At 33.8% G+C, this 12058-nt stretch overlaps 1 protein-coding gene across 4 annotated transcripts in view; it reads left to right on the top strand.

Moving 5' to 3' along the window:
• Positions 1-230: 230 nt before the first annotated feature.
• LOC119642106 overlaps positions 231-12058 on the top strand; it is a 75940-nt gene continuing 64112 nt past the window's right edge. For 2 of the 4 annotated variants that reach the window (XM_038041086.1, XM_038041083.1), the window contains exon 1: positions 231-487. The gene's annotated coding sequence lies outside the window, so the exon portion shown is untranslated. The remainder of the gene's footprint in view (positions 488-12058) is intronic. The other 2 variants (XM_038041087.1, XM_038041085.1) reach the window with 2 other exon arrangements.

Genomic DNA, 12058 nt, shown 5'->3' with positions numbered 1-12058 from the left:
AAAAATTTACTCTCATCAGACGTTTCTCTGTATTCGTAAGTATATATATGAAAGTCGTTGCAGATACACAAAACCTGAAATCGTAACGATGTTGCTTGCTTTAATCAATACACACATGATTAATATCAGTCTTTTTATAGGGTTCGTTGTTGTAAAGTTGCTTACGCTGAGGTTTAATAGCGGTGTAGAAGTAATTATTGTGGAAATTTTTTTCTATTGAAATCATTCAAAGTGCAATAAATTGCATTGCTTTAGTTCAACGGGAGCTTAGAAGTTTGTTGTTTTGATGTAAAGTAAAAAATGATTCTTTTGTTTGCTTTAACATTAAAAAGATAAAAATAAAGTAAAAAAATGAGTGCAAGTGATTGAAGTGCAATATTTTTCAAAGTAGAATTGTGTCCATATGTGCAAGTAAGTTGTAATTGTAAAAATGCGTAGTGAAAAAGAGAGAATTGTGTAGAAGCAAATATCTGGTCCATTGATGAAAGTGAGTTGACAAAAACAAAGAAATAATTACTTATGAATTGAAATAAAAACCTCTGATTTTTTTTGTAATGCTTTGAAATACCTCTTCTTGCTGTTCTGTGTAAAACAGTTTTCGCATTCCTAGGCATTCATTTTTTGGATGTATTGTCTATTATTACGGTTTGTTGCTGTAGCTGTATTTAAGCACTGTTGCCGTGGAAATTGTTTGTTTTCTAATGTACTAAAACAAACCAGCGTTGCAGAAAGTCTCTATTTAAAACCGGTTATTTTTTTATGTATAGTTTGGAAAAGTATATTAAATGAAGCAATAACAATAAAGACCAAATTAACGAAAACGAAATTTTTAATGGATTGGGGATATGTGTGTATTTTTCTTCTCTTTTCAAGAAATTTTATAGCTTTTACATATGAAGTACTGAAAAACCATGAAAATCTTATTGCACTCACAACGAACACCTGCTCTTTCTTATTTTGGTTTGTGTTAAACAAATTTATCTACGAAGTTTTTCCCTTTTTCTTTATAAATAAATTTTTAACCAAAAAAGCCATAGAAATAAATCATAGTTGCTTTTTATGTTCAGATGGTACTATTTTAAATTCTAAGCACGAAACGCATTTCTCCTAGCTGCCAAATAAATATTTTTATTTTTATGTGCCTTTTGCCTTTGATATTTCATAAATTTTATATATACATATGTAGACAGAAGAATGGATGTGTATTGTTGTAAATTGGGGGGGGGGAGGTACTCTTTTTCCATTTTTCTCCTATTTGTCTTCCATTTATAAAGTAAAAGCATTTCTATATTTAAAAATGGTTTTAGAATTATGTCAAGTACAATCAAATCCTGCAGAGAAGTTCAATTTAAAAATATCCCACGTCTCCAGGTGGACAGTGAAATAGGTGTATACACAAAAACTTTAAACTAAAGTATTATTTTGTGCTTAAATGTATATGTACATATAATAGAAATCAATTCAGACATTAATAGCTAAGACAGCTATTATAACCATCATGTTTAAAGGCTGCTTCGAGTCTTTTAGCCATGGACGAAAGACTGGGGTCGGGGGGCTGGTTCGGCTGAAACCACGCCTCCAGCAAATTTTATTAATATTTGGTCATTATCTTCCATACTAGTACCATATGATAGCTTTACGGTTTCCAACAAGTTTTTATATAGTTTTTATGCATAGTGTTTTCTGTGACGTGTATCGAATCGAAACTGTTGCATGGAAAGCACCTTCACGCTTTTCCAACCAACATACTTTCACTTTCGCATCATTTCCAAAAAAAATTATTTTTTGTTCGTCACTTCAAAGTGTATTTCTCCACTTTTTTGCCTTTTGGTTCGCACCAATTTTTATGGGATAAAGTCGTTCTTTTTGTTCAAATTAACTGTTCTGTGCAAAGAATCTGACCGAGCTATTTTGCCTGCTAAATTTGCACCGAATAATCGTCGTCGAACAGTTTGGGATGATACAACAAGATTGGACTTGAAGGTAACCCGCTTTGTCAAAATTATCACGCGTTTATCGAAAGCAAGAGAATTGATTAACACCGCGTCTTTCAATTCTTTTTTTTAGACATTCGTGAAACAGAAAAATTGTTCAATGTGGCAGAGGGCATTTGGTGGTTAGGAGTTTCCCAATTAATATCTAATGCTTTGGTGTGCATGACAGATTGCCCGACCTAGGCAGCTTAATAGATCTTACTGCCCTCGGCTTCGAAACGTGTCACGACAGTGTGGTTTGCAGATTTCCGCAAAGGCTCTAATTAAAGTTTACGTCGGATGTAATCATTAAATTAAGAACGAGGTTATATTCACACAAATCTCTGTCTTATATTTTGTTTTCTTATTCACAGTTTCGCCTAAGATTGCTTAACATAAATGTTTATAAAATGAGCTTATTCCTAAATTAGCAAAGTATTGATTTTACAATCAAACAAATCCATCAGGAAAGAAGGTTTTTGTTAAAACGTTTGCAAGATTCAGAAGAAGCACCACAATGTATGGTTGGTCAGCATCAAATTCTAAATTGAATTGAGCATGTCTGTCTGACCGTCCGTATAATATCTGTTGTAAGCACTCTCCTCGCAGCGAAAACAAAGCTATCGATTTCAAATTTGACAGAAACATTGGAAGTTCTTGCGTGCAGGTTGGTATTGAAAATGTACTAAATCGGTCGAAGTAAATGCCCACAGCATCACGTAAATAGAGAATATCCCTGTTTTTTAAAGGCAATGACAAATTGTTTTTTTGCTCATTACTCATAAACTTTAGCAAATAAATATACAAAGATTTGAACGCATATTCTATGAACACGTATTCTATGTAGCATTTGTGTACAAAAAAATTTACCCACCCCACCTAATATTATGGTGTATCAAAATTTAATTGTTGTTTGAAGCTTACAAGTTCTTGACCAGTTTAAAACTTGGAATACACGGAAGCCTGTCCGCCTGTTCGTTTCTCCAACTGTCTGTTCCCGCAACTTTGCAGTATTTGTGATAAACATTCTCCCGTCGGCGAAAATGAAGATATCGCTTACAAAATTTGCAATAGAATTTTGAAAGGGGACCCCTACAGCGCCCACATGCCTATACCACAACATCTTTTATTTTGAAAATAGAGAAAATCAGCTGCGCCCACTTCATGTTATAAAATATGAGAATTTTGCTTTTTTACTTCTTTTGTCTATTTTTGGGGTAAACGGTGATGAAAGATTCGGTCCCGACCGAATTTAATTTTCTTACTAGTTTTCCTTTTATATTTATTTGTGTATATTATTTTGGCATATTTCACTACACGATTTGTGTTCAAAACTATATTTTAAAAAATTTATGACGAAGTTTGTTCACCGACTTGGTGATGCTTAGTGTGAATTTGTACGTTTCCCCTCGATTTTGAAGCTGTTGAATAAGCCGTCTTTCCTCTTCGCTACAATGATGTAGTCGATTTAATATCTAATTTGCTTTTTTTGATTCATATTTTCCTTTACAGCGAAATATTTCAAAATACTCTACTTTTTATAACTTTAAAGTGGACGCACCCATTTCACTGGCCCTATGAAACAGCCACTAAACTAAAATCAAAGCCTTCGACGTCTTACTGTAAGGACTAATCCACGTGGGATTCGCGGAAATTATTTTGAACAGTGTCGTCACATGCAAAAACCTTTTGTGGGCTTTGTGGAAGGTGGTACCCTCTAAAATTTCTGTGGGATAGAAATGAACAATACACTTCACACTTGTTTTTCCGTCCATATGTGTGCATGGCACACGTACAATGATGGCGTATAAATGATATGTTTCTAAATCCACGATTGACGAATTAAGGATTATCTCAAAATGGTAAAGACTCGGAATTGAGTCTTCTATTACTTATTGGACCTTAAATTATATATTTTATATTGAATTACGGTTTTATTAATACGCGACTGAAAACAATCAGCTTGTTTAAAGTGTGGTCGCCGTTGGGTAAAAAATGGGTTTTCTTCAAATTTAAAATATTTTTGTGAACGCAATTGGTTTACATTTCTTTAGACAAAAATCGTTAAGATGAACATCCCATATTTCATTAACGATGCTAACTCAACACACCTCATTTACTTCTGCAATATTTGCCTCAGCTAAATCGCTGAAATTGTGCGTGTTCAGTTATTATAAAATGAAAATCTGGAACTCCTATCTGCAAGTACACTGGCTCTAAAGCTTACTAGCAAGAATTGAGCGTTGATCGAATTATCTAGGTGGGATTGTTTGACAGTCAAAAGTCTAAACGCAATCTAAGCTTGCGTATACATGTATATACTTTATGCTAGAACACATAATTTTTCTTGTTATATAAACTAAGCAAAATCGAAAAGGTGCAAAAAGATAATCGTGTAAACCGGGAGCCGAGTGTGTGTGAAAGAATACACCTGTTCTAAATTGGAGAATTATTATCTGTCTTTGCTATATGACTGAAGATATTTTGGTAAGCTCAAAACATCCCATCGTTATATCAATAACAAAATGATGCCTTTGACATTTGTTGCAATGTTTGGACGAACTAGCTGCTGTGACTCAAAGTAATTTCTAGCGTGTTCTCCCAGGTTGTTTTTGTTCAAGCATTTTACTTTGTATTACTTTACCGCACATTAAGCGCATTTCTTTTATGAGGTATTATAATAAACAATTTTCTTCATCGCAATTTCCAAATGTATGGGTGGATATGTAAATTATTTTAGGATTACTCTATAGCAATTGAAACTAATTCACATACAACTATTCAATGAAGGTTTCTAAAATTCTTTGTAAACTGTGAACACTACGCTGTAGATGAACGTACCGCGGCTTGTTTGTGACTTTTGAGTGCCGTCTTTCAAGATGGCATCAGTTTTAATACTAATAATTCATAATAATTCATTGAGGAAAGAAATTAGAGAAAAATGTTTCAAAAAAGTCATCTTTTCTGAGGGCCTAATGATCTCTTGAAGACTCAAAAATGACGAAGAAAAATGATTACTCACACGGTGAAGCTGATTTTCCGTTCATAGGTGCGTAGGAGCATTCGGGAACTTGAAATATTAAGCGCATTTTACCCGAAGGAATTTTTCAAAACGGTAAGCACCATAATTAAAACAATATTCATTATTTTCATTCAAATCTTCAACGATGTATATACAATAACATTTCAAAGAAAAGTACACGAAGAGTTTCGGCAAATTAACTAAATAGTATTAGTTAAGACGTAATTGCCTTTATATGTTCCAATGTTTTCATTTAAATAATCTCCAATCACACAAAAGTCAAAATTTTTAAAATTTCCCCTTACTTCGTAGCTATGCATGTGCATGTGCGAATTAAACGACATAAATCTTTTTTATTTTCAAATACGTACCGGTCACAGACCCCTCAAAATCAAGACACCTCACGAGAATGGCTCCAAGTGTAATTTTTATTATTATTAACTGCTATGCTTAATAGCTTTCTCTAATATTACTACTCTATATTGTTCCTTTGTCTCATAAATTCTCAAAAATTCTCTCTTTTGATTGCTCATCATTACTAATGAGTATTGACTAATTCTAATAAATCATTGTTTCCAATAAAGAAAAATACGAAGTTCAGTGTAATTAGTTAAGAAAATAATTCATAAAAAGTTGATTAAACTGGAGTGAAAATACAGCACCTACAGGTCTGTTCTTAAATTTTCAAACCAGTAACATATGAATGCAATTAGTGGGCTATACTGAATTATATAAGAAAAAAACGAATAACAATTACAATGGACGAGTACTTAAATTTATGTAGACGTTATGTGCTCGTACATCTGAATGTACTATTAATAAATATTTATTTAATCTTATGCAAATAAGGAAAGCTTTGCTTGACGTACACTAAATATTTTCATGCTTGCTATCTGTGTTTAGGAAAGAATCGTGCATTCGATGCACGGCGGTAAGTTGGGTTGAGCGCAAAACACAATGCCGAACGATTTAGTTTCATTTTCTGATTCCATTCGGCCTTGTCTGGCTGCCTGTCTCTTTGTAAAGCTATTTTTGTGTTTAACCTACAGGTTGCAATTTACGAGCTATGTTGACGAATTTCGGCATATATATTTTGATGATTTGGCCTATGGATGATATTTACTAAGAACTGCAATGGACGATATATACGACCACTCTCCATTTAATGCCTTCTTTTGAAAAAGTCATTTTGTGAAAAACTTGAAATTTTCATAATCGCTCTGATCACTAAGTAGCAATATTTTGAAATACTGAATTGATGTGAAAGATATGGGGAGAATAAGCCAATTTTTAGGACCTCATCTCACATGAGTCGCCCTTTTTATGACAACGACACATACTTTTTGGTATTTTATCATGGAAATAAAACAAAAGTGGCATTGGGGGAAATAGTGTAGATTATTTAATAGCCGAGGTTGCGCGACTATAATGTTTGTGTTAACTTTTTTCTCTTTCGATATTTTATTCTTGTTTATTTACGAAAAAGTGAAAACCCCATTTAGGCAAAAAGTAAGCAAATCTTAGAAGGTATAGTGAGTGAGGAGTTAGAAGCGAGTAAGGAAAAGAAATAAAAACAAACAGTAAGGTTAGCTAAAGACCAGCGGTCATATAAAGGGTATTCCACGTGGAAGGTGTCCATAAAATAAAGGCCTCTGTATTGATTTGGGATTTGATTCAGTTCATCTTATTTCTTACAAGCAGTTGGCGAAACTTCGAAATTAGATTCAGCTAAAATATCTTTTTTGCTAGAGAAACACTCGTTCAATGTGCATTAATCATGTTGTGCAATGGCTTTCTACTTTAAGACAAAGAGTAAAATATAACTTATAAAAAACAGATTTCGGATTTGTCATTAAGATCAAAACATAAGGAAAACTTATTAAATTGAACAGGGGCAGAGGTAAGTAGAATTGTTGTGTACAAAATTAATTTTTTTAATTTTTTGTTGTTGTTGTGTTGGACATTGAATTCTTCATTATAAATGAATGCTTTGACTCGATACTAGTCATAATAACTACGATGATGATGACGTTCAAACTGAGCCGATCATTTGACTTGTGGGAATTTGTGCATGCGTATCAGTATGCTTGATAATACGACCTGTTTTGGTATACGATTTGATTGCAGATATTGTCTAAACCATGCTGAATAGTAACATCGGCGGCACCAATAACAAAAAAAAGTTCGTTGTGCATGCGCTGTTCGCTCATTCACTTGCCAATTATATGACTACGACTTTACGTTTTGCAATAGCCTCCAATGTTTTTTATTTATTCATTCATTTTTTATTTGTTTTTTGGAATTTTTTACTTCTTTCAGTTTTTAACTGGCCAAAGCAGTTCGACGTAGTTTATTGGTGCATAATTAACGTAACTATTTTTTATTAAAAACGTATATGCTTTTGATTACAGAAAGCCGTACTAATTTTGTGAAGACGATTATCACACATACTGGACTTCAGTTATATAATTGATCAATTTACACCACTGGTAGCACTATGGTCTATTAAGTTTGAGTGGATGTACGCAACACTCAGAAGAACTTCAGGTAGACTCACCTTTTATTAGTTGGCCTGTGCGACTGTTCGCCTTGTTTACTTGTGTTCGACCTACGGGCTGCAATTTTTGGGAGATTTTGATGGCTTTTGGTGCACTGAATTGCTTTGGACGAAGGACGAATGGTATTGAAAATGGTTCGGACTAGACAAGTTTATCGATCGCTCACTATATAATATATTGTTTAAAAAAAATTGTTATATGAATAAGTGGATGGTGATGTAGGGATGGTTAACCTGTAGAGTGATTCCATATTTTTAAATTCGAGCTTTGGCCATCGATCAGAAATGTACATATGTCGCCTTTTAATTTTCTATGAACGTTAGCTTTCCAATAAAAGAGGAAAAATGTAGAGAAGGACAAGCCAAGGAAAAAATGAAAGGCAACAGCAAAAACGCGTTGTAGGACAATCGACACATATCTGCCTGACACATTAGAGACCTAAGGACTATAATCGGAATTGCGGTAAAGCTCAGAAGCGAAAAAAGTTGATAAACTCTCTTGGTTAAACAAAATGCTTAAAACTTAAAATCATAGCGTAAAAAATTCGAATATTTGGGGCCTTAAGAGACGACGCAACGTACGTCTTCCCCTATCCGATAATACAAGTTTGTATGTGGAATAAGTATTAGACTAAGCAAGCGTTTTTTGCACCTCGGCCTATTAATTGTCTAAATAAATTCAGTAGAGCCGAAAATTATTCTCATTGCCATCATTTCACACCTTTTTCACTTCTACGTACCGAAAATGGAATAAATTTTTCGTACATTTTTTGTTTCAGATTAATCGAATCGCCTCTACTTATAAAGCAAAGACTGTCGGAAAAGGAAGATAGTGCGTTACGAAAATCGTAAGTTTGCACCGGTCCTTCCTTTTTAAATTCAAATTGTAAAGCTGCGAAATACCAAAAGCTGGTTTAATAAACGGTTGGCATATAGTTCTTCTTTCTTTTCTCCCAAGAACTGCAATTTTATTGATTATTGAAATGTTTATTTATGTTTATACCCTACAGTACTTGTGGCACAAGGTGTATTAATTTAGCGCGGTCGCATTAAAAATGCAGAAGTGCTTCAGATGGACCCAACTTTTATTACACCGATCGATTCAGAATCATTATCTGAATTGATCTAGGCCTGTCTGTTCTTTGGTCTGACGTAGGTCCATGTAATCTTGTGTTCAAGTTCCAGGTAGCAATTTTGGAGATATTTTGATGAAATTTGGTACAGCGCCGTGTTGTGACCCAAGCACGAGTGCTATTGAAAATGGTTCGCATCGGTTCGTTTAAAGCCGTTGTATAGAAAAAGGTCGTAATTTTCAAAATTTCTTGGCTAAAGTGGCTAAGTAGTAGTGTTTAAGCGTTTTAAATTGGCATGAAAATTTTGGACCGGCTGAGGAAATTTTTGAACCTCCTCTCATAAAGGGAAAACTGAAGTTCATACGGCAAAGACGTAAAAATTTCAATGCTTTACGATGAAAATTATATCATAATAGTAATTCAATATAAAAAAATTAACTGTGCCAAATTTAGACCATTTCGACCTATTTTTTGTATCCTACCCTAATTTTGTAAGATTGTCGCGAAAATTGATCCTTTGTAAAAATTTTGTATTTGTAAAAATGTAAGTTTTAATGTGTGGCGATGGAAAGTGACCCATCATATTATAGCACTTTGATACAAAAATGAACTCTACAAAATTTAGACCAGCTACGCCTATTTTTGGATCTTGCCCTTTGTAAGGATTAAACTTGTACTACATTAGGTTGCGTTTTGGGCCCGCTTCTCTATAAATAAGAATTGTGTTAGACAACGTGATGTGGGGTATTTAATGGTTGGCTTTGCCCGACTATAATGTTTTTACTTGAGTCATCTCTAACTTAACTTCTGCTAAATTCGATCAATTATACGTTAGATTATTTATTGTGTAGCACTATTGTAATAACCTGAATATAGTAGCGCGTGTTTATGCATATATTTATATAAATTATTCATAGTTACAACTAATAAATTTTACCCGAAATGGGAATTTTTCTTGGATTTCTCATGAAATAACGTAAAAACCTCTGCCAAGTTATCGCTTTAAGTAAGATGGAATTGTTAATTAAAATAAAATTATTCCTCAGAGCGATTAAATACTTTTCAGGCATTGATCTTAAAACGGCGAAGTACTTAAAGTAAAATACAAAATGAACTATGTGTGGCTTGGGGCGAGTTTTGAAATCCCCGCTATATTATTGCCCATTTTGGTATCTTTTTTATACGACCCTAAAAGTGATAGAAATTTTCCGCTTTATGCTTCACAAATGTGAAATGAAAGCAATGTATTCATATCTATTTATTCATATATTCAATAAGTCGACAGAATAAGTTGGAAAAAATTTCTGTTTACTATCTTTTCAACGCATCTGTAACATGGCGTCTTATAGAATAGTTTGTCAACGTTCTCAGACCGTGGTTCAATATCCGCAAACATTTTTACATATTAGTGTTTTTGTTCCACCGTGGGTAGAGGCGCTACGCATCTAAAAATCAGGATTCTCACGCCTACTTTTTAATGCAAAATAATACCCACTTCCGATGCACAGTGTTATTTATTTATTTATTTTATTTAGTTACACATGAAACTCAACTAAAACAAAAACAAAATCCAATTGACTTTTAGAAGTAAATCTTATACTAATTAATATTAAAAACTAGTATAAAGCATATAAGCAGAAATAAAGAAAAGACTTAAGTAAATAAGAAGATGAAAAAAAGAAAGAAAGCGTGTATGCAACTGGCACAGAGACACACCCACAGCAAGAAGAGCAGAACCAAATTGCAAGTGAACCTCTAATCCATCGCAAACATGCAAAAGCTTATGTTAATTTAAAGGGTTTATCTAGATTTTGCAAAAGAACTATATGGATGGTTAAGCTGCCAAATCGATTAACTCCATTTTTGGGATTTTATTAAATTTTAATACCGAAGCACTTCATTAGCTCCTAACTGTACATATTCAAAACGAATTTCTCTAATAACAAGTATTAACACCACTAAGTTACAAAATCGTTTTGGCCACTGAATAGTAAATAATTTTTGTCAGAAACCAATCTTACTAACTCCATACTATAATGTATTTATAGCATAATAAAAATCTATTTAAACGGCTGCACTATTTTCCCTCTCCTACGGGGACATCTGTAAATTATTCGTTTAATTTCATTATACCCGTTAGACGAGAGCTGTTCTCGCTCACGCGTATACGAGAAAGATAAAATATAGATTAGTTGTATTCGAGATGCCACAAGTGAAGATAATTATAAATTTCAATTTTATTATTATTATTTTAATTTTAGACTAATGAATTGAATTCTTAGACTAAAAAAAGAGACATTGAGCACTAGCAACACAGGCTATCGGCTCTAATTTAAATAAATGGATATTAGATAATAAGCTTAGTAGTATTAATAAAGTAAAATATTGAATTGATATTCTGTTCTGAAGTTGATTGTAGAATGTACAAAGGGTTAATCGTTCCAAATGCAATACTTCTAGCCAAGGAAAAGTTGAGGCAGTCGCAGAGAACGTGCTTTATAGTAAGAGTTTGTCCACAACAGCAGATTGGGGGAGAAGACTTCTTCAGGATCCATTGGTGAGTTGCAATTGTATGACCAAGGCGAATTCTCGAAAATGTTTGGATCTTGGTTTTCTCAACATTTGTTGGATATAGAGGTGGAGTTAATTGAGGGTTAAGGCAAGAGTAGTGTTGATGATGGTATTGTAAATTTCCTTCTGCAATTTTCTCTTTAACTTTTCTTCCAATGTATCTTTGAAGATCCAACTTTTCCATGACATCATCCATAATTAGAGGAGCAGAAGCAGCATACTTTGCCGCTCGATCAGCCTGCTCATTTCCCAGTAAACCGATGTGACTTAATACCCATAACATTTTAATTTTTCCGTCGGGTGTAGTAATTATATTCCTTAATTTGTTGATGGTGCTCCATCTCGAAGTCGAAGGGGTCCGGGTAGCTAGTAATATAGACAAACTGTCAGTAACAATGACGGTTTTGAGTTTGTTTTTATGGGCAAGGTTGGCAGCGTGAAGGATAGCTCTGGCTTCGGTTATGAAAGTTGAAGTGCTTTCGTGAAATATGTGGTTGACAAGAACCCGTCCTGTAGCATCTACCACCGCACAAGCAGGAGGCAGACCAGGAGATTTTGAGCCGTCTGTGTACAAAAGATTCCAACCAGTATTGTCCAATACTTGGGTTTTCTCAGCTATTAGATTCCTGAAGACGTAATTTGGAGTATCTTCTTTCTTGTGCATAGACAGTGAGATGTCAAAAGAGCAGTCTTTCAAAATCCAGGGAGGTTTAACACCAAAAGACAAACAATGGTCAGATGGTGACTTTGGAATTTTCTTCGCAATAATAATCTTTCTTACGTCATCACCGAGAATGGATTTGTTTGAATTAAGAAGCTTAGGGACTATTTTAGCTTTTAACTCATACAGTCTATTTTCTAA

This window comes from Glossina fuscipes, unplaced genomic scaffold (assembly GCF_014805625.2).
Source record: "Glossina fuscipes isolate IAEA_lab_2018 unplaced genomic scaffold, Yale_Gfus_2 213, whole genome shotgun sequence".
NCBI lineage: Eukaryota > Metazoa > Arthropoda > Insecta > Diptera > Glossinidae > Glossina > Glossina fuscipes.
This window is presented reverse-complemented; position numbering and strand designations above follow the sequence as displayed.